Source organism: Chionomys nivalis, chromosome 16, assembly GCF_950005125.1.
Source record: "Chionomys nivalis chromosome 16, mChiNiv1.1, whole genome shotgun sequence".
Lineage (NCBI taxonomy): Eukaryota > Metazoa > Chordata > Mammalia > Rodentia > Cricetidae > Chionomys > Chionomys nivalis.
In genome coordinates this window covers 32642533-32666049 of record NC_080101.1, presented here as the reverse complement: position 1 = coordinate 32666049, position 23517 = coordinate 32642533, and the positions used below count along the sequence as shown (strand labels likewise).

General features: G+C 44.6%; 1 protein-coding gene across 3 annotated transcripts in view; it reads right to left on the bottom strand.

The window, feature by feature from the left end:
- The window catches only part of Mob3b (MOB kinase activator 3B), a 168218-nt gene that overhangs the window by 113883 nt on the left and 30818 nt on the right, over positions 1 to 23517 (bottom strand). The gene's annotated exons all lie outside the window — the stretch shown is intronic.

The following is a 23517-nucleotide window of genomic DNA, read 5'->3' as shown; positions in this document are numbered from 1 at the left end:
TGATTTATTTCAGCTTTGAAAGGTTTCTACACTTGGCTTCTAGTTTCTTCAGGGAATGCAATCCACACGACTCAGCTTGCTGTCTGAATAAAGTGCATGCTTTTCTCATCTGGCAGAGTAATCTTGGGAAATGCTGAGGACAACCTGTCTTCGAGTCCGAGAGAGGCAACCCGGGGAGAGTCAGGTCATGCTGGGACACGAAGGGTTTAGGAAGCTTTGCTCTCTGGACACAGCTTACAGGACACAGACATGGAAGGGACAAGGTTCTAGTTTGTAGGGCACCTAGAAAGGAGTGGCTTTCTTTTGTTACTGAGGTCTCATTAGGTAGCACAGGCTGGTCTGGAACTTGCTGTGTCAACGGGGCTGGCACTATGTAGACCACGCTAGCTGTAAACACAGGGATTCACCTGCCTTTGCCTAAGGACTGGGATCAATGGTGTGAGCTGCCACAGCCAGTTGGAGTGGCTTTCTAAGCAATCACAGGAGAGATGAAATGACACCCTGAGACCTAGGTTTTTTTGTTTTTTGTTTTTTTTTTTTTTTGGTTTTTCAAGACAGGGTTTCTCTGTGGCTTTGGAGCCTGTCCTGGAACTTGCTCTGTAGACCAGGCTGGTCTCGAACTCATAGAGATCCGCCTGCCTCTGCCTCCCAAGTGCTGGGATTAAAGGCGTGCGCCACCACCATTGCTCGGTGAGACCTAGGTTTTTAAACTCAGCCTTATTAAAAGGAGCCACATGACCTTTTGGCTTGCAATGGCTGAACAGAGAAGTGGACTGCAAAGGCAGAATGTGTGGTAAATTGTAACTCCTCCACCTATGTTAATCCTTACACAGGGACTGTTGATGAAAGTCCCTATCAAGATGGTCCCCCAGCTTGATCAGAAGCTGTTCAATCCCTCCCAGCTCCATAACTTGCAGACAATAGGAAGGGGGAGAAAAGGCAGCTTGCGATTCACTTGGGAGGTTTTTAAGGTAGACCAAGCCCAAAGGTGGGGCGCATAACCTAATAGCCACAGTAAATAATATCCTTTGGTATTTACATACTAAAAGTCTTAATCCTGGATGTGGTAGTGTTTGGAGATGAGGTCTTTGGGAAGTAAGCATCTTACAAGGGATCCCCTTCATAAGTGGGACTGGCTCCCTTACAATAGGGACGCCAGAGAGCTCTGTTGCCTCCAAGAAGGCCCAGCTGAGAATGAAGCCATGTTATCATCCTAATCTTGGAAATATAGAATTAAATTTCTGTTGTCCATAAGTCATCGGGTTTAGTGCACTTCGCTATAGCAGAATGAACTACAGCCCATAGACATTTGGAATGATAATTCCCATTTTTAAGTATAGGGCGGAGATGTGTTTAACTTTTGAAAGCTACCTCAAATTGCATGGGAAGAAGACAGAGGAATTCTTACATTAATTTGTATTTCTCCCAACAATCTTGGAATAAACAAAAAACAGTAAAACTTAGTTTGTGACTTATGAGGAAACCCATGTACTCCAGGAAGCCCATGAGCCCCGAGGATTTAGCAGAGATGACTCAAGTGGTATTTCCCTTGACATCACAGGCCCACCTGACTCCCAGCCGGGCAGGCCGAATAAACCTAACCCAAAGCCGGTATACAAGTAAAGACAGGGATTTTATTTCATGGCCCAGTCCAGGTCATCATAACCCAGACTAGCTACGAGGATGACAAGGATGGTATGTACTGGTTGATACTTTTGTATCATACGACGCGTCACTATTTCCCATCCTAGAACATTTTGGAAGGGTGGGAAGAAGGAAGTCGAGATAATTGTGGTAAAGTCTGTAAAAGGCTGTTTCAAAATCTCTCCCTCTCCGAAAAGGAAATAGCAGGAAAAAATATTCAAACAAAATGAACTAGAAGTCTGCAATGAAGCTTTTGGAAAGAAAGGTGATATATACGAGGCTTTCACTTAAGACTTAGGGTTTTATAGATCTTAGGGTCACCTCAAACTTACTAGGGATGGCCTTGAGCTTCTGATCCTCCTGTCTCCACTTCCCAAGTGTTTACATTACAAATGCGGGCTACGGTGCCATCCAGATAAAATCTTAAAACGTGAATGTGTGCACGGTGGTGCACATACACATCTGTGTGTGTGTGTGTGTGTATGTGAGTCAGAGAACAACAGGTGTCTTCCTCAATTATTTCTCCACCATATTTTTTTTTTTTTTTTGAGACAAGGTCTCTCACCAAACCCGGAACTCACCATTTCTGCTCGATCAGCTGCCTGGGAGCCTCTGAGGCCTGCTTCCCTATGCTCTCCAGCACTATTATCAGAGGTGTGTACTGCCAGGTCCAGCTATTAACCGGGGGCTAGAGATCCGAATTCAGGTATTTATGACTATGCAGCATGCACTTTATCCTCAAAGCCATGTCCCTTATCCCTTAAAATGCTTTTGGCTCCCTCGGCAAACCTACCTATTGAAGACAAGTGTATAGGGTTATTGTTGCTAGCAGGTTTCTAAGATGGAACTCAGTGATCTGGGTCTCCAGTATCTACAACCTAGTGCAATCCTCTGCTTAGTGGGTGTGGACCGGTGGCTTCCTTCTGGTGACTGGAATACCAGCAAGACGAAACAATTCAATGATTGGGCTGTAAGAACTGTGGCTTCTGTTTGTTTAAATACTTTTCCACTCTTTCTTGCTTACTTTGAAAAAAAATTAGCTGTCATGTTGTGGTTCTACCAAGAAACTCACACGGCAATGGACCTACCAGTTACCGGGTAGTGAGGAACAGAGGCTGACTAGGAGTTGCGTCCTGCTGGCAACCGTTGAGAAAGCCAGACACAGCTTGACACTTTCTCTCAAGTGATCCTATACCCAAGAGTCAGCGAAGCTGTGCCGTCACTCTAGGCCTGCAGAAATTGTGAAATAACCAGGTGTCGCTGTTAAGCCACGAAGCTGAAGGGGCATTGTTTTCCTGAAGCAATAGATACACATACCTATTTAAGCTTCACTGATGACAGCCACTCACAAAGACAGAGATGACACAGAATACCCGCAGCGATACTGAAAGAAGTCCACAAACACTGGGGTGGGGAAGCGGGGGATAGTACAAAACAACATGCTACTTCTAAAACACTCCTGTGAATGCCAGACAAGCTCCTCACCCAGTTCCAGCCTCAGAAAGAATTCTATACCAGGACAGATTTATATATATATATGTGTGTGTGTGTGTGTGTGTGTGTGTGTGTATAAACACACACACACAGATGCTCATTCCTGATTCTCCTCCTTCACACTGCTTACCCAGTCCTTCTGTAAATTATATAGCCTACCTTTTAGTTGACATCACATCTCATGCTCTCATACCACCTACACAGGAACTACTCTCACATGAACCACCCCTCTCTGCCTTCCCTGATTCCAGGATAGACTTCTCTGTATTTGCCTTTCCTCTACCATGTATTTCCACATCAGGGAACTTTAGAAATCCAAGTGAAATCAGGCCACTGCCCTCTCTGAACCCTGAAAGGCTTCCCACCATAATCAGAATAAAAGTCAGAGCCGTTCTGTTAATTCACGAAGCCTGGTATACAGATCCTATCCCTGACCTCGCTCCTGCTTCTCCGGCTCGCCCATTATTCACTTGCCTCATCTTCACCGCCTTCTTCAATGTTTCCACAGCACATAAAATCTGCTATCACTGCAGGGCTCTGTTAGTTTGCTAGGGCTTCTGTAGCACAGCATCAAAAAGTACTTGGCTTCTAAACTGGAAAGGCACTGTCTCATTTATGGAAATCTGAAATCCGTGCATTGGCAAGACCGTGCTCTCTCTGACGGTGCCAGGGAACATCTGACCTGTGCCTCTCTCCTGGCTTATGCAGTGGGCTGGCAATCCCCAGTGTCCCATAGCTTGTAGACTCATTGCTCCAATCTCTAGTCTCATCTTCACCTGGTGTTCTTGTGAGCCTATATATCTTCAATCATCTCACTTCTTATGGAGACAGCTGTCGTTTGAGATTAAGGACTCATTCAACTCCAGTGGACCTCACTTCTATTTCTAAATAAAGTCACGTTCAGAGGTACTGCAGGTTAGTTTTTCACCGTGAATTGCAGGTGGGGAGCATAATCGGACCCATAACAAGAGCCTGTGCAATAACTGTTCCCTCTCCCTTAAAGGAAACCACAGTGTGGCTGCCACAGGAATGTGCCTTAGAGTCTTCTAACTGACAGGGAGCCTAAGGGCCAGGAACAGCTGCTGTGCCTCCCAGGGGCCACTCCTAGTGCATGACTTGGCATGGCGAGGACACCAAAGCAAAACTGCCTTGGAGAGAAGAGAACTCACCCAACAGGTGGCTTCAGCTCCAAGACACTCCAAAGCCTTGGCAAAATCTCAGGGCAGTACCACATGGGATGCTTCCACTCACTTTTCCCCTTCCCTTATGGCAGTATGTTGGATTCCCCAGTGTCCCCAAAGCTAGTTCCTCCTTTCCTCCCACGTTCAGACAGCACATTCAGGAGGACTTTGCACTTCATCGCACACTCTTTAAGAGTCACTTTGAAATTCTTGGTTAATATTTAAAAGGGGGTTTAACAGTTTCCTTTCACACTGGCCTCAGATCTTAACTAAGAGCTTGCTGTTGCAGTTTGAACATAAAAATTTCCCCAGAGGCTCATCTGTTTCAAACAGTTGGTCCTGAGCTGGTGGCTCTGTTTGGGAAGGTTGTGGATCCTTGAGGAGGTGGAGGTTGGATCGTCCGCCAGGCCCACTTTCCGTTCACTCTGTATTTCATGATTGCAGATGTAGGTAGCATGACTGGCCTCCCCTCCTGCGAGCATGCTTTCTTCGCCATGATGGACTGTATCCTCTTGAACCATGAGCCAAAATGAACCCTCCTGCTCTTACTGCTTCTGGCGTTACCACAGCAGTACAAGAAAAGAAAAACTCTCTTGCATTGTTAATCCCATCTTGGTGCCTCCTTCTTGGAGAACCTGAGCTAATCTCTCCAGTATCTGCATGATGCCTCATCTCCTTATGCAAGCCTTTGACTAAGGGTCCTTTGCCATCCAAAATAAAATACAGTCATCCAACCTGGTTCTTCTTGCTTCATTTCCATGACTTCATCTGATTTTATTACATTTTTACTTACTGATCCTTATGCCTTTCTTTCGAGGGGATCAAAAATTTTGAGTTGTTCGTGATTGCACCCTAACAACTATAGGAAAGCCAGGAACACTATAGGCAATTAATAGTTTGTGAATATGTTTACTTTATAAAGAAATAAATGTCAGACTCAATTCACCAGCATCCCCCTTCAATTCCAATCATATAAAATAGAACACAGGGAGGCCAGCATAAGAATGTACCTCATGGGTTGGAGAGATGGCTCAGAGGTTAAGAGCATTGCCTGCTCTTCCAAAGGTCCTGAGTTCAATTCCCAGCAACCACATGGTGGCTCACAACCATCTGTAATGGGGTCTGGTGCCCTCTTCTGGCCTGTAGGCATACACACAGACAGAATATTGTATACATAATAAATAAATAAATATATATTTTTTAAAAAAGAATGTACCTCATAAACTTGGAAAGTCAAAGTAGTAGGCCCGACTACTTTCAGCCCTGTGCTGAGACTGAAATTCCCAAGGGAGGCCAAGTGATATTGCCCTTAGCAGTGCAAGGAAAGCAGGCCTGAATGACAAAACTACACCATCAGAATTCTGGAAATCCATCTACATGGAAATAGAGTTAGAGAAACTACGATCGTCGCCCAGGAAGCAGGCTAAGTCTGTATTGTGTCTTGTCACAGTCTCATATTTAAATAAAAAGCATATCCAAAGAGTTTGAGGAGGTCATCTACCAAGCACCAAGCCAATGCCATGCATAAGCATGTCACCAAGATTTACACTGTTTAGATTGCACAAGAATCCCGAGCCAATACAACACCACAAAAATGTTCCCTGGACCAGGGAACCCCTTCGCAGAAGCAAGCTCACATTGCTTCGTAGGAATACTTCCTTCCATAGCTCAAAGTTCACGAGGCTCCCTCAGGACAAACCATCTCTACTAAACAAGTCAGACAAAGATCTGAAAAAGCCAGACGAGAAACCACATCCACGGTGAGCCATACAAATAGCACCCCACAAACTGAGGGCCGGAGAAAAGCCACCACCTGCAAGATCTACACACTAATAATGCTTACAACAAGTCTCTAACCAAAAAGAGAAAACCTAAGAAGCACTATGCTCGCTGAGAAAAGGAAAAAGAAGTAAATAGAAATCTTTCGTGTTTACATCTTTCTTTTTAAATATTTATTTATTTATTTATTATGTATACAATATTCTGTCTGTGTGTATGTCTGCAGGCCAGAAGAGGGCGCCAGACCTCATTACAGATGGTTGTGAGCCACCATGTGGTTGCCGGGAATTGAACTCAGGACCTTTGGAAGAGCAGGCAATCCTCTTAACCACTGAGCTATCTCTCCAGCCCCTCGTGTTTACATCTTTATTTGATTTGATTACATCTTACTTATTTGTGGGCAGTGGGGCTGCATTGGGGGCGATGTCAGTGAGTCAGTGCGTGGACATGTGTGGAGAGGAACAACATGAAAGTTATTTCTCTCCCTCTACACTAGGTTCCAAGGATTGATCTTAGGGTGGCAAGCAACTTTAGCAGCTGAGTCATCATGATAGCTTGTAAACAGAGTTTAAAAAATACAACACAAGCCAGGTATTGTAATCATAGCTGTACCCCTAGAGCACTGAGTCACTGAGATAGGAGTGTTGCTTTGAGTTTTAGGCTAGCCTGAGCTATGTAGGGAACTCCAGGCTACACACTGAAACCCTGTCTCAGAAATATAATAAACAAAGGAAAGAGAAAGAGGAAAAACACAATGTGATAAATTGCATGTTAGCTGCAGTTGAAAGAAAATCAATGTTGTGGAAGGCAGACCTGAGGAAAATAACTTTTCTTTTCCCTCTCTTCTTTCTTTCTTTCTTTCTTTCTTTCTTTCTTTCTTTCTTTCTTTCTTTCTTTCTTTCTTTCTTTCTCTTTCGCTCTCTCTCTCTTTCTCTGAGACAGGGTTTCTCTGTAGCTTTGAAGCCTGTCTGCCTCTGCCTCCCCAAGTGCTGGAATTAAAGACACGCTCTGCCGCCACCACCACCTGGCATGTGCACTGATTTTAGAAAAGAAGCTCTTGTAGGATTCTAAAGACACGGAGCCCAAAAACACAGGGAAAGTTAGGATTAGGGTTGGAAGCACAAATGGGAAGAATGTGATTCCCAGGATGTAAAGGTATAGATGACTTCAGAATTTAGAGGCTGGGAAACACGTGTTGTACCCATTAACAGCTGACAACCTTCCGAGTGCCTCTAAGGGAAAAACGACAAACCCAAGTGACGATAAGAAAACAGGAGAGGAGAAAAAACATCAGGAATTGTGGCGCAAATGTGAGGCATAAAAGATCCCGCAGAGCTGGGCGGTGGTGGCGCACGCCTTTAATCCCAGACAGGGTATCTCTGTGGTTTTGGAGCCTGTCCTGGAACTAGCTCTTGTAGACCAGGCTGGCCTCGAACTCCCAGAGATCCGCCTGCCTCTGCCTCCCGAGTGCTGGGATTAAAGGCGTGCGCCACCACCGCCCGGCTAGGAAATCTGATTTTTAAGCTATATTTTCCTTTAAAACACACACACACACAAACACACACACGGCAGGGACAAGAGGGGAAGAAAATTTTAAAAAATGTTAATAATTCAGTCCACAGACACAAGAAGATAAAGCTGAACAGACACACGGGGAAATGCACAGTAAGTAAAAGCTACAGAGAAACCCTGTCTCGAAAAAAAAAACAAAAAACAACAAACAAAACAAAAAAACCATCAAGATGAAAACAAAGAGTCAAATCAAAAGAACAGCCCTGGCGAACCTCCGCTACATGAATGGAAGCCATGTCTTCTGCTCAAGAGCCACCGGCGGCCTCACCCTGTAATTTCCACCCTGCTCAACCTTATCATTTGGCTGAGAGACCTAACATTACCAGATAGGAAAAATGCTGGATAATTCAAACGTAAAACACATGCAGCCCCGAGTGGTCACTCCAAACCTAAAATAATGTCTGGAGTTCCGCTTACTTCGACACTTCTCTGGGCCTTCCTGGATACCTGGACTTCGCAAGTTGTTCGGGAACACTCGTGATGTTAAAGGCACCCCACAAGCTGGGAAGCACGGGAAAGAGAAGGAAGACAGAGAAAAAGAGAAATGAGGAGGAGGAGGAGGCACGAACAAACACTTCTGCTTCTTACTTCAGAGCCCTGGGGAGGAACCAATGTTGCGGGAGCTGGCTAAGGCATCAGACAACCAAGACGATATTTACTTTTCTTCTGGTTTGATGGGGCTGCGGCTGGCAAGTGAAGCAGCCGGGGTGGGATTGGACCCTTTCATGTGCTAGGAGCTGCCTTGCCGTGGGCCTGCCTTAAACAGTGGCTCTGCCCAAGCAGGCATTTCAGTTCCGGGCGTCTTTCGGCTGAGCGCCGAGCTGCTCTGCACTTGTTCTCATCGCTGTTGTCTCTCGGTTCACTTCCGCTATTGTCTCTCGGTTCACTTCCGCGGTCTCATATCTGCCTACACGCCTCGCGCCCTACACTCTCCTCTCGTTTCCTTCTAATTTCGTGGGTCCAGAACCACTCTGGAAGTTGCACCTGTTCCCTCTTTTAATAGGCACAGCATGCATTTTTCACTAAATCCTAAAGTGACCTATATACCTTTACACCCTTTCGATGTGTGCCTCCAATCCTAACCCTAACTTCTCACCAATTTTCAGTCTATGTGCCTTTAGAACCCTACATGTTTTTATTTCTTCTTTATAAAGTTAATGCACAAGTTCATTTAACTATCTTTTACTTCCTTCTGTCTTAATTTTTTTATTTCAGTATTATACCTTTCTATATTTTTCTTTAAAATTGTATAACATTTTTTCATACATATATTTTGATCATATTCTGTCCCCTCCCCAAACACCTTGCAGATCATCCCACCTCCTTACCCAACCAACAACCCTACTTCATGTTCTCTGACTCTCCATCTCTTTCAAAAAACTAAACACAAAACAAAAAATGAAAAATAAAAATCAAAGCAAAACAAAACTGCACACACACACATGCATGCACGTGCACACATGCACAATAAAACAAAAATGCACACACGCATGCACACACACTCGCACAAAAACAATAACAAAAACCAAAAAACCATGGCATCTGTTTTATGTTGGCCACCCACTCCTCAGCGTGGGGTTTGCCCTGGAGTGTGAGCGATATCCCCAGTGTCACTCCATTGGAGAAAACGGATTTTCCTTTTCCAGTGGGTACCAATTGCAAACACCTTCTTATTTGAGGGTGGGATTTTGTCCACTTCCCTTCTCAGGGCTGGGGCTTTGTCTGATTTCAACCCGTTCAGGTCTTATGTCAAGTGTCACTGATCTCTGTGAATTCATATATGTATCAGTCCTGTTGTATTGGATGATATTTTTCCTTGGCATCATCCATCACCTCTAGCTCTTTTTGTTTTGGTTTTCAAGACAGGGTTGCTTTGTGTTGTGTAGCCTTGGCTGCTTGGATCTCACTCTACAGACAGGGCTGACTTCAAACTCACAGAGATCCGCCTGCTTCTGTGTACCCGAGTGCTGGGATTAAAGACATGCTGCCACCACCTCACTCCCTCCAGCTCTTGTGATCTTTCTTTTTCCCTTTCACATAGATCCCTGAGCCTTGGGGGAGGGGTTTGATGGAGACACCCCATTTAGACCTGAGTGCTCCAAAGTCTCTCACTCTCTGCACATTGTCTAGTTGTGGGTCTTTGTGTTGATTACCAGCTACTGCAAGCGGCTTCTCTGACGAGGGCTGAGTAAAGCACTAACCTATGTGTATAGCAACATGCTATTAGGAATCATTTTATTGCTATCTTCCTTCAGCACAATAATAGTATTTGGTTTTCCCCTAGGGTCTATGATCTATCTAGTCTCAGGTTCTTGGCCACTTTATTAGTCTCAAATATGGGTTCCATGTCATGGGCCTTAAACCAACCATAACCTTATGGTATGGCCAGACTCCTGAAGACACAACTTACTGAAGTCATTAAATACAAAGAAATCGAGCTGGTGCCCAACTAAAAGCTTCACCCCTACTGATCAGTGTCTGCAGTGCTAGAAGGTACTTTGCATGCTACCAGAGGAGAAAAGTGACCATCAACATCACCCAGTTACCAACTCTGAGACTTCCTGCGTGCAGGGCATACTGGCACAATAACAAACGTTACCGGAGTAACCAACCCCTTTTTGACCTTTCTGCATGCTTGCAGCAACTTTTTACAAGTCCTTTTATTTATTCGTGATGTATTTCTATTACATTAAAAACTTGATTTTGTGTATATGCGTGTGCACAAGCAGGCTGGTGTACACACTAGGACACTTGTGTGAAGGTCAGAATACAACTTGCAGGGGTCATTTCTTTCCTTCCACCATGTGGGTCTGAGGCATCGAACTCAAGTCGTTAGGCTTGATGGCACCTCTTTGCTTGGTGCACACATAAAGATTTGATGGGTTTAGGAGAGACTACTGTCTCTACAGTATAAGAAAAATACAGGGCCGGGTGGTGGTGGCGCACACACGCCTTTAATCTCAGCACTTGGGAGGCAGAGGCAGGTGGATCTCTGTGAATTCGAGGCCAGCCTGGTCTACAAGAGCTAGTTCCAGGACAGGAACCAAAAAGCTATGGAGAAATGTCTCGTAAATCCAAAAAAAAAAAAAAGAAAAGAAAAAAAAGAAAAATACCAGGAAATGTCCCAAGATTGAAGTAAATGTCTACAAATATATGATAATTACTTCTTTGCTAAATCTATTATTCAAAAATATTTTATTTTATATGAAAATAATTCACAGGATAATTTTCTTATTTTTAAGAACTCTCGATTGTATAACTCCTGAGAAATCTGAGCCAATCACAAATTGAATGAGATACTTACAGCCCAATGATTTCAAAAAGCAAATTGTAAACACGCTTTTTATTGCCCAAAGCAAAAATTGCATTTAATGTGGGGTGTGGGTAGATGCTGGTATGTTTGGAATGTGTGTGGGTAGAAGTGAACCTAGAGCCTCGGGAAGTCTCAAAGATCCGGTCTCCTTTGTGGTTTGAAGGTGCAGAGGAGCTAGAGAAAGTGGAGCAATGCCAGGCAATGTGAGATCATGGGATCATCATGGGATCATGGCGGAGGGGGTCCATGCTCAGCTGCTCAACCTCCGCGAAATCTTTAATAAAGTTACAAAGCCAAGAAAATACTATGCCGCTGGAAAAGGATCTGACTTTCAACCCAGTCCAAGTTCTAGAGGAAGGAGGGGCCGGCTTGATTTAAGGGCAAGGACAGAGAACAAAGGAGATCAGGGTAGGCGAGCTGAGCACTCAAGGCTCAAGCCAAGTTCTACCTTAGCTAGTGGGAAGCAGAAATGCCCCACGTGAGAAGTGTTAGTTTGTGCGCCGTGGGGACTGTCTCGGGAGTGGGCTGAAATCACAGATGAGAAGTCAGTCCTTCATGCATGCTTGTATATGATGTGGAGAAAGGTAGTTAAGGCTACGGAAGTTCAGTCATGGCAAACCCTGATCTAACAGAGCCTCCTAAGTTCCCTTGGAAGCCTCGTAGCCAGGTTCCTTCTACAGCTTCCGTGGACGCTTCCTAGCCAGGTTCCTTCTAGAGTTTCAGTGGAAGCCTCCTAGCCAGGTCCTTCCATTTAGGTTCCTTAAGCCTTACTCTAAAATCGAAACAAAGATGTAGGAGCAAAAAGACAAAGGAAATGAACTTTTCTCTCTTTGCACAACTGACTAGTGAGAAGGAGCTAGTGGAAAGGGCAGGCAAAGCTCCTCAATCTTCCTTCACCTGTGACACACACACACACACACACAGTGCGCGCGCGCACACACACACACACACACACAACCCTGAAGAAGCCAGAGAGAAAGTACTGCCATCCAAGCGTGGTGGACTCTCCCTCACCTTTCCACATTAGAGGGTCATGGAGAAGCCTCCCTGGGCAGCCATCCCAGGAACTTTCCCTCGAGGTTGCTCCAGGCGTCTGGCTGCTTTTCAGGCCAGGGCACAACTCCCAGCTCTGCACTTGCCCCAGGGCCCTAAACCTGACCGAACAAATCAACACCTCTTCCCGGCTTGCCTGCAGGTTAGTGTGGGCCTGCAATCTCACTCTTCCTCCTCCTTCTCCCGCCTACATTCTCACCTCAGAATCCTAGGCTTCCTCAGACTCTTTCTGTAGGTATCAGGCAGGGCTTCCCCAGGGTGCCATCAAATGAATTCTATGCACACAGTCAGGTTGAGGTACCTGATTTGGAAGTGGGCTCTGGGATATACAGTAACAGTGACCTTTACACCCTACCGAATGGAATGTGACTGTTAACCTTTAACCTTGCCAATGCAAGTCATCCGGGAAAATCAGCCTTGCTGTAGGTTTTTAAACAGAACACACATCTAAGTCCTCGGCTGGCGGTTTCTATTGCCAGACAGGCAGTTTCAGCTGGATGACTCAGGTGTTCAGTCCCACAGAGAGATAAATTATCAGTGACAATAAATTATCAGTGACAACAGAGCCAATCACTTGCACATATCTCTTACTGCATGGTAGTGACTTACTTAGTCTTCAGAATACCCATGTAGTATTACTATTATTCCCAGGTTATAGATAAGGAAACTGAGAAAGGTTACCCAATTTAGCCAAGATTGCTTAAACAGAAAGGAGGAGAAATGGGATTCGAACATTGCCAATCAGGTTCCACGCTACAGTTCCTGCTCGCCAACACCAAGGTCCACCGCTAACAAAGCCAATAGCTCTCCTCCCCCAATAGCAAGAGTTTCTGGTTTTGAACATCTGCCCTGGCTTACACTGCTAGATATTTACCCTCCCTGTGCCTCCCAACAGCCTGGTAGGAGAGAGATTAGGAAGCTGATCTGACAGATGCAGGAAAAGGGCTTGCTGAGGTTGGACGGTCCCCTTGAAGATCTGAGCTCTCCCTACAGCTTTCATTACCTACTTTCTTCCCAGGCCGCAAGGCACCCTCCCTGCCACTCTCCCAGCTAAGAGCTAGAGGTGTGCCCAGCACACACCCCTAAGCCTCAGCATTGCCTCCAGCAAATTCCATGCTCCTGGGAGGCCATGCCTCAGGGACTGAGCCTCTGGATCCATCCAGTGTAGACTCCCTTCTCTATACCCCACAACTCCTGCCTCAATTCAACTCTCTCCAGCACAAACAGCAGAGTTGCTGTGATACCAATTTTTTTCTCTGTGTTCTCTTTAGGTGCTTATTGAGTTGGAGGCATTGAGAATATATGGATTTTGTGATAGCAAAAGTATTAAGACAGTATCCAATAATATAATTACTCTATGTATAAAAATGCAGGGATACTTGCAGAGCACTTAAATGCGAACTCACTGAGTTGATAGATATGGCTTTTTTACATGAAGCTGTAAGACTTTAAGACAATCCTAAAGCCATTTTGACAATTCTGAATCCTCTCAGCCTCTTTGCCATAGTGCTTCCCCTCCTCTCCTGGGAACCAAGGACCTAACAGCTACACTCGCACATACTCAGTTCCTGAACAATTACCCATATACGTATGTTTTGGTTCAGTCCCCTGGGAAACGGGGTCAAAATGACCTCTTACCTCATCTGATCTGGCAACAGCTCTCCAGTCAATTATTGGTAATAGCCCTTTCGAATAAGCCAATCAGAATAGTCAAAGAACAACCCCCCCTTGCTTCTGTGGCCCCTTTAAAAGTAGATTGTACCAGCTATTCAGGGTCCCTCGGCTTCCCCAATGCTGGGGGACCCTGTCATGACAGAATTAATAAAATCCTCATGCTTTTGCATCGGCTGTGGTGTATGAGATGGTCTCTGGGGGCGACTCCTCCTCGGTGTTTGGACACTAGAGTCCAACAAAGCGTCAAAAATGTCCAATAAATTTCTCCAGTCAACACTTGTGGCCTGTTAGATCAGGCTAGGTTTGTTGAGATGAGCAAAACAGACAGAACTCTTTTCTTAATGGAGTTTATAGTCAAGCTGGGAAAAAAATTAAACATATACATGCTTGAACACATACGTATGCACATGATTTACAGCTACAAATTAGGCCATATGCTAAAAATGACAAGAGAAAGTGCTACAGCAGCGGACAAGGAGGCAGAAACTGGTTTTGATGGTGGTCTTGGAAATGTGTCTTTAAATTTAAAAAGAATTATTTTTAGTTATGTGCTTCTCTGTCTGTCTGTGAGTCTGTACATGTATGGATGGATGTCCATGGAGACCAGAGGTGTCAGATCCCTGAGAATTGGAGCTCAGACAGTTGTGAGGCACCAATGGAAGAGCTGGAAACTGAACTTGGGTTCTCTGCAAGAGTAGAGCATGCTGCTGGGCTATCTGTCCAGCCCCCAGGAAGGTTTCTTTGGGAGGATAATTTTCCATCAGGACTAAAGGTTTCAGGAAAATACTACCACAAGTAAGGCAAAGAGTGGAAGCGCTTTCCTGTGGACGCCTGACAAGTGGAACGTCTGAGACAGGGACCCTGAACTCTCCGGAAAGCCTGCAGCCTCAGCACCGTTCCTCCACCACCGCTCCGGCGCCTTCAGCATCTCCTGTTCCTGTCCGACACAGTAGCATCCTAAACGCGTGCCTAACGCTACAGTCAGCAAAGCACCCTCTGAAAGGGCTCCTAAGATGAAGGGTTAGCCACCACGTGGTGGAATGAATTAGCGAGACAAGACTAGATCATGAGAGTTCCGGTGGAATTAGTGGCTTAATCTACAGGGACATTAAAAATTTGGGAGGTGGCAGAAACTGTAGAAGATAGAGCCTTATGGGAAGAGATGAGTCCCTAGGGGTATGTCCTTGAGGAAGTATCTTGTGTCTGACCCTGTCTGCTCACTTTGCTTCCAGACTGGTATAGGGTAGGCAATCCTATCCACCCTTTCCACCACAGTTCAGAAACAAAGGAGACAGTGACCTTGAACTGAAGCCTTGGAGCCTTAGGCCAGATAAATCTTTCCTCCTCACAGCTGCTTCTCCCAAGTACTTTGTCACGGAGAACTGTCCAGCATGGCACGCTTACTTATCCACCAAAGCACTTACTTGCCACTATTAAAGATAACTCAAGCAGTTTTAAAAACATTGTGACTAATTACTATGGCCAATATTTTAATTTGGTAGTACCTTAAAAAGTGACAATCAACTTATGTTGTATCTATCTATCCATCTATCCATCTATCCATCTATCTATCTATCTATCTATCTATCTATCTATCTATCTATCTATCTATCATCTACTTTCTTTTCAATTCTGGGGATATATAGAATCCAGGGATTGTGCATACTTGGCAAAGGTTGTCCCACTGAACTCTATTCTCAGAACTAGCTCTCCTAATTTCACATATATATATGTGTGTATGTGTGTGTGTATGTGTATACATGTGTACACATTATATATATCTACACATACATATTATATATTTACATATAATATACACATTAAATATCTAAATATATATGTATATATATATAATCTATGCAGAGATATATGTGTTTTATGTGTGTGTGTGTGTGTGTGTGTGTGTGTGTGTGTAAAGCCACTTTTCTTCCAGGCAGCCATACTGGTGGCTTCCTATTATGTGGCATCCATGTGACGTAAAAATGAATGTGTTGACTGTATTTCTTTTTGCTTTTCCTAATCCCAAACTTTTCCTTGTGGTTTTCTTCCCCTGTCATTTAAGCTTTCTCAGCCATGCACGGCAATCCAGCAGAAGCTCTGTGAGCACAAGTGCTAGTAGTTCCCGACTGTGTTTACATTAACCGCTTGTGTATAAAAAAGGGAGTCCAACGCTTTTATACACATCAACGTTTTACTTAATTAAATGGATAAAGACTTTTCAAAAGAGATCTGGAACAAGCAAGTCTGGCAGTACTAGTAGTAGGAAATAAAATGGATTGCCGCTGACTAATTCAAACGCGATGCCCACTGACAGCACATGGAGGTAGCCTACACAAGGATGCTATCAGTGGGTTCGTCTCGTTTTTAATGAACACGCGGGAAGTCAGGCATCACTGAAGCTGGTCCTGAGACATCCGAACGTAGGAGTTTTGGTTAAAATTTTTACCTAGCATTCAGCACTCTGAGTGCTACCTAGTTTCTTGTTCCACATTAGGTCTGGTCTTGCAGAAGTGGGGACAAGAAACGCACACAGGACAGTGTGACTAACAGGTACTTTAAAAGTGTAATGCAAGAAAGAACATATGGATTTCTCATTAGTCCAAAAGATTAAAAAAAAAATAGGGCTTGCTTGACTGCGTGTTAAAGTCTAAAGAAGCACAGGGCAGCTAAAGAGTTCTTTGTGCTAGAACACAATGTTCTGTGTCCCAGGTTATCTTTTACTGGATTCCGGCCCAGCAAACAGTCTGGAGAGCTAGAGGAGCCGCTGGTCTGGGGATCAGGGAGCGTGCAGATTTCCCAATCAACACAGTAAAGACAGAGAGAGGTCTCATCTACCCAGAGATGTTTTTACATTCCAGGATCATAAAGCTAATGGCAGTGAGGCTGTGTAGGAACCCTTAGAAGACAGGGGTTTTCCTGTCTTGCGGTGGGCAGCTATGAATCAGAGCCCTGTGTGCAAAGAACTCACTCGGCCCGCATCCATCCCATGAAATATATGCGGGGTGCGGGTGGCTCCATGCAAGCGTGGTGGCATGCTTTCTGCTGGACTCGAGTCACAACTTGAATACATGTGACCTGCATTCCAGTGGTTTCCCACTAAAAGCTGCCTTGTCAGAGCTGTCCGACAACTGACCCTCAGACATCAAAGAGTGTGCAACTTGTCTTTTGTGTCTGCCTTCGAAGGGCCCCACACGGTGATAAACGCTCTGTATACTTTCTCACCTCCAGGCTATCTCACTTCACTCTGCCCGTGGAGTCTCCTAAAGGGTCGGGGCTCCTGCCTTCCCACCTTTCGGGTTTGTCATGACTTCTTAGGTGCGCCTGTTCCACTTCCACGGCTGACCATTTTTATTTCTAGAGTTCAAGAGAGACGGTCTATTGTACCAACTCGTCTGTGTGGTCAGAGATTTGCAAACCAGACCAGTGCCCATCCCTGTCAACACGGCGACAGCTCTGATGATCACTTCCCTCCTGTCTCCACCTCATGCTTGCCCTCCTGTCTTCTGCTCTATGATGTTCTGAGGTTACAAGTCTGCAAACCACTTTTCTGCCAGGCCGCCCTACCGATGGCTTCCTATTACGTGGCATCCATGGGAGGTAAAGGTGGGTGTGCTGACTGTATTTCTTTTTGCTTTTCCTAGTCCATCCTCCTCTTTTACTTGTGGGTTTTCTTCCCCTGTCATTTAAGCTTTCTCAGCTATGTGCAGAAACCCAGGGAAGTCTTCCGTGTGGCACTCCCTCACTCTGGGGCAGTTCTGAAGGCAGCTGGGGCCCTGAGCAGAGACAACTGTACCATACCCAGCAGTAGTCGATCCTGGGCTCTCACTGTCAAAAGCAATAACAGGGGTGGGAGTTGACCCCTTCCTTTTGAACATGCCTTGATTTTTTGCCCCATTCACACTGTGGGAAGAGAGACTCTATTGCTGATATAGAAGGCAGTGCAAACTGGAGGTGAGAAAGCATAAACTTTTCTAATTAGTAGATAAAAGGCAAACTGTGTGTGTGCGTGCGCTGGTGGGGTGGCCTTGGGGGTGGTTTGCAGAGCGCTAGAACCACACACAAGTTGAAGTTCACATCTTAGCTGTAGGTAGCCCCTGGAAAGGGAACTATCACAACCACAAAAGGAAAGACATTACATCCTTTTGCTCAGCAAGGCACTAAGGCGCAATATCTTCATGTGAGGAATTCCACCTATATAAGAATGTTTGGGTGAAGGCTTCACCCCAGCTCCTGGCATCCATATATCCAAAGAGTCTGGAATGTTCCAGTGGAAGTTCCACCCTAAGCCCCCTCCCCTGGAACTTGCCTCAGTAGAGACCCCATGCCTGAGAAAGTCCGCCGGATGATGACCCCTCCCCAGAGATACTCAAGACCACTCCCACAGGGTATTTAAACTGCCCCCCAGAGAACACATATGTGGTTTTCCAGTCTTCCCTTCCCATCTCCTCTCTGGGGGTAGGGGGGGCCTGTAAAGTCATCCAGGAGCGCTTATATCCACTAAACCTCGGCTTTTTCTAATTCAGATTGACTTGGTCTAATTTGGATTATTGTGTTGGTGGAGAGGCTTATTGAGATGCAGAAAGTTTTCAAAGAACAAACTATGTTCTCGCCATCATCAGGAGAGATGAATCTCTGAACTCAGGTAAGCTAAAAGAGAATAACTATAAAACTTGATATAAAGCTGGCGGTGGTGGCGGACGCCTTTAATCCCAGCACTTGGGAGGCAGAGGCAGGCGGATCTCTGTGAGTTCAAGACCAGCCTGGTCTACAAGAGCTAGTTCCAGGACAGGCTCCAAAACCACAGAGAAACCCTGTCTTGAAAAACAAAAACAAAAACAAAAAAACTTGATATCACATTCTTTATGGCTTATGGATTTGCTTAAATATTAAAAGAGTAGTAAATATATAGAAAGGGCTAGAAAGATTGCTCAGCTGTTAAAAGTACTTGTTGCTCTTCCAGAGGACCCAGGCTTGGTTCCCAGCATCCGTATGTTGGCTCACAACCATCTGTATTTCCAGTTTCAGAGGATCTGACACCCCTTTCTCACCTCTACTATCACCAGGCACACATACACACATGTAGGCAAAACACTCATACACATAAAAAATTTTTAAATCTAAAAAATTATGTATATGAAAACCAAGAACAGCAGCACATACCTCTAATTCCAACTATCTGAAAGGCCGAGGTAGGACTGGGAGTTCAAAGGTTAGCCTGGGCTACTTAAGCTCTATCATCTAAGTATCTATGTCTGTATGTATCTATCTGCCATCTGTCTGTCTGTCATTCTGTCTACCTATATCTACCATCTATCTGTCTGTCTATCATCTATCTAACAGATCAATGCTTCCTAACTATAAGGTAGATGTTAATGTTGGAGAAAAAAACATGGAAAAGAATGGGGTTACCCAGGAGAGAGAGAGGAAGAGAGAAACCTAAGTATATATGGCACACTATTTACCCCTGCCAGATGTGAGTGGTGAGCGTTCCTCTTCATCCCATACCATTTTCTAATCCTGTGTTGGAAACATTTCATGCTGCAGACGGTCATGCTTGCTTTGAGACTGGGAGAGTGGATGGGACTCTCTGGTTCACACCCCTTCCTTTAAGCTCTGGCAGATGAGACTGACAGAGAACATCATTTTTATGTAATTTTTTTACATGCACTGAAATTTATTGGTGGGGGGAGAGGGAGACAAGCACACGTTTGCTTCAAAAATTACTTGCAAACAATGAAGTCTGTCTTCTAGACTGAGCAGGCAGAGCGGTCTTTCTAAATCACAAACACAAGCAAAGGTTCAGCACGTGCTCCACAACCTTCACCGCACAGTTAGTTAAAGCACCCGGCCATAGCCTTTGGGGCCTCTCTTGATCTTGCCCCATTTATTTCTCTTTGAATTCAGCTCTCCAGTCATATATGCTCCCTGGGTACCCCAAGGCCATATTCTCTGACTCCAGGGCCTTGTGCATACTATTCCTGGCCTGTGTACTTCCTCCTCTGGTCCCTCCTGACCCTGCCTGTGGCTCTCTATTGCTCATTCTTCAGATCTGAGATTAGACAAGTTCTAGGGAAAACTGTCATTGCTTCCCTGCACACAGCTGAGGCATTCTACCTCTGGGCCTTCCTCTTTCATAACTTTTCTCAAGATGAAGGCCTGCTTTCTGATATTTCTTCTCTTTCCCTAAAAGAAAGCAAGATTGATGTTAGCGAGACTGTTATTTTATTGCCTGATGCTTGCCTAGGACATAGCATAAGCCTGGTACCCAGGGCCCTCTGGTGAAACATCTATTCATGAGTAGGGAAAGCCTGTGAATAAATGAGTGGATCGAGACATGGGACGAGCCAGCTTTCCTAGTCACTTCTAGGACAGTGTCAAGAGGCCAGTAGTCTATTATCTTCTGTTGAATATAAAAGCTGTACCGAAAGCCTTTCAACAAGTTTATGAACCCTTAATATGGTTACTTCCATTTAATTAATCAAACTCAGTAGGTCAACTTAAAATATCCGAGGAGGAAAGAAAATGCAGGACCAGGTGTCTTTGATATGGTTTCTAGTGCTGTGATAAAGCACCATGATGAAAAAACAGTGTAGGAAGGAAAGGGTTTATTTCATCTTAGAGTCTGTAGTTTATCCTCCAGGGAAGTTGGGCAAGAACTCAAGGCCAGAACCTGGAGGCAGGGAACTGCAGGAAGCACAGCCCCTGGAAGAATGCTGCTGGCTGGCTTGCTCCCCATTGCATTAGCCTATTTTCTCATACATCCCAGGACCTACATAGAGGACAAGGGATTGGGAGGTGGCACTACCCACAATGGACATCACCCACATCAATGTGTCCTACAGACTCCCTTACAGGCCAGTCTGTTGGGGGCCATTTTCTAAAGTGAGGTTCTCTTGACTCTAGCTGACATCACCACCAGTCAGCACACTAGGTGAAAGAACAATCTAACATTTTATGAACACATTAGAACAAACTAGCACGCTGCTTCTACCTGCCAGGGTAAAATGGCATGGCGCACGAGTTTCTGACTTCACTACACACTTTCTCTCTGTGCTTCCCAGACCAGCAGGACTCAAGTCCTCTTCTGCAAGGTCTCTGTGCAAACATAGTTTCACACAGTGTTTTTTTTTTTTTTTTAAATAACATCTGGCTCAATCCCCTTCAATCAGATTACCACCTGTGAGGGAACTGACTGAGGTCAGCTCCTTTAGTGAGCAAACACCGAACATTTACAATGTACTAGGGCTGTGGAAAAACAAAGAGCGAGATACAGATTGGTGTGACAAGGACATAGGGGACCGTGTTTATGTGGCCCTCCTCCCAAACTCATAAGAAAATACTGAAAGCATCATTCCTGCTTGCAGAGTTACGAGACAGCTCAAAGAGGAGGTAACTAATAACGGCTTGGAAGAGGGGGACTTCACCTTTCAATGGGAGGTAAGACTTCGAATTGGTCATTAGAGGTAACGGGAACTTGGTAGGGGCAAGGGAGAACAGAGAGTCAGAAGAAACAGCACATGCAAAGGCTGCAGCGTGTCAGGGGTGGGGAGGAAGAAGTGGCAGAGGTTTAGGCAAGTTCCATGGTTGCCCTAAGATTCTACAGATCAACATCTCCAAGCAGGTTTCTCCCAGGCCAGGATGGATTCTCATGCCTTTATCACCTGTAGCATGAAGACATGTGAAATATGAGTCATTTCTAATAAATGCCATCAAATGTTGGGGGGCAGTGAATGGAAGGTCAAAGGGAGGCCAGAAGTGTGCCTACAAAAGCAAATTAGAAGGAAAGGTACAGGGCTAAAGAGATGACTCGTTGGTAAGAACACTGGCTGCTTCTGAAGAAGACCTAGGTTCGGTTCCCAGCACCGACACAGTGGCTCACAGCCAGCTGTTGCTTCGGTTCCAGGGAATTTGACACCTTCTTCCAGTCTCCTCGGGCACTGTATATTGTGTGTGTGCGTGTGTGTACACGTGTGTGTGCGTGCACGCATGTGTGTGTGTGTGCGTGCAGACAAACCACTCACACTGTAAAATAAAAATATATAAATCTTTTTAAAGGAAGATTTAAAATAGACAACCAGAACAAAAAATTTTATCAAAGTACCATATAGTATACCATACGATCATTTTCTTAAATTTAGAAATGGACACATACCCGGGGGAGGAAGATAATAACAGGAATAATAATTCTGCATATGCCCTCAGTACAGGACTCACTTTTCAGATCCTTGCTCATAAAATTCAGTATTTCTTCATGAAAATAAGGTAATTCTACAGTGTAGACAAACTTAATATGCAATCTATAACTATAGCGAACAAGATACATCATAACTTCATTTGAGACTATCACAGTTGTCAAAATACAAATTAAACACCTTCATGATGTTGATGTGGCACCAGTTCCAGAGATTAGAGAAACTGAGATTGAGATAAACTGTGCTGCTTATTAAAGCGGAAAAAATGTCTCTCTCAGAAATCGTGGGAAACTTTGAAAATGTGCAAGCACAACTCAGGAGTGTGCAGGACCTGGGCTCACAATTACTGTGCCTGAATAAATGGTATTTTCTCTCTCCAACTGCTCCAACTGCTTCATTGTGGAGAGTGGGAGAAAGGACGTATACCTGTACCCATTATTCTTTATTCATATTCTAGATAAGAAAGCTCTCTCCTCCAGAATCAACATGGACTCTTCTTTCCTTCCTTCCTTTCTTCCTTCCTTCCTTCCTTCCTTTCTTTTTCTTTCTCTGTCTGTCTCTGTCTCTCTCTCTGTCTGTTTCTCTCTATCTCTCTCTCCTTCCTTTTTTTGAGACAGGGTTTCTCTGTGTAACAGTTCTTGCTGTCCTGCTTTGTAGACCAAGCTGACCTCGAACTCATAAAGATTCACCTGCCTCTGCCTCTCGAGTGCTGGAATTAAAGACATGCACCCCCACTGCTAGATGACATGTCCATTTTTCCATGTTGGGAGTGCCTTTTATATGATAGCTGTAGCGTACACCTTAAACTCCAATCTGAGACATTTAAACTGTCCTATTGGACAAGCAGGAAACAAAAGTGACTGCCAAACACTGTCAAGACAAGGAGGGACAGCCCTTCAGAATATCCTGCTTCACAGAAAAACCTACTGGATATGCTAGGCCTGTAGGCTGAAGATTGATGCCCCAACATTGCATAGGAACTAAGGGTCGCTGTTCAGGCAGCCAGTTGCTTCTATCATTTCTCACATTTTTTTTTTAAAGTCACTTGTTCGCACTTTCTGCTTACTCAGTTAATATTATTTCCTTCTTGAGTCTCTGGGGGGAGTTGAAGATTAGATAGCTATAGTTTACCAGATGCAGAAAGCAAGTTATGATGGAATGTAAATTAGGTATAAGACTTTGGACTCACCAAGACGTACTTATTGCCTGTATATATATTGTATATAGTTGTTGTACTTATTGTATATAGTTTTTCTTATATTAGTTATAGCTTTCCTTCTTTTATATTAGACAAAGAGGGGAAGTGTAGTGATATTTCATTTGTATTTTAATAAATAAAGCTTGCCTGAAGTTTAGAGAGTAAAACAGCCGCACAATCAGCCTTACAGAACAGGCAGTGGTGACACACATCTTTAATCCCAGCACTAGGGAGGAATATAAAATGGGGGAGACATCTCTCAGACTCAGTCTCATTCTGAGATTCCTGGAGGCAGGATCGCCATTTCAGACTGAGGCAGAGGTAAGAGTCAGTGGCAGGCTGTTTTGCTTCTTTGACCTTTGGGTTGAACCTCAATTTCTGTCTCTGGCTTTTATGAATAGTACTTTAGTTGGGAGA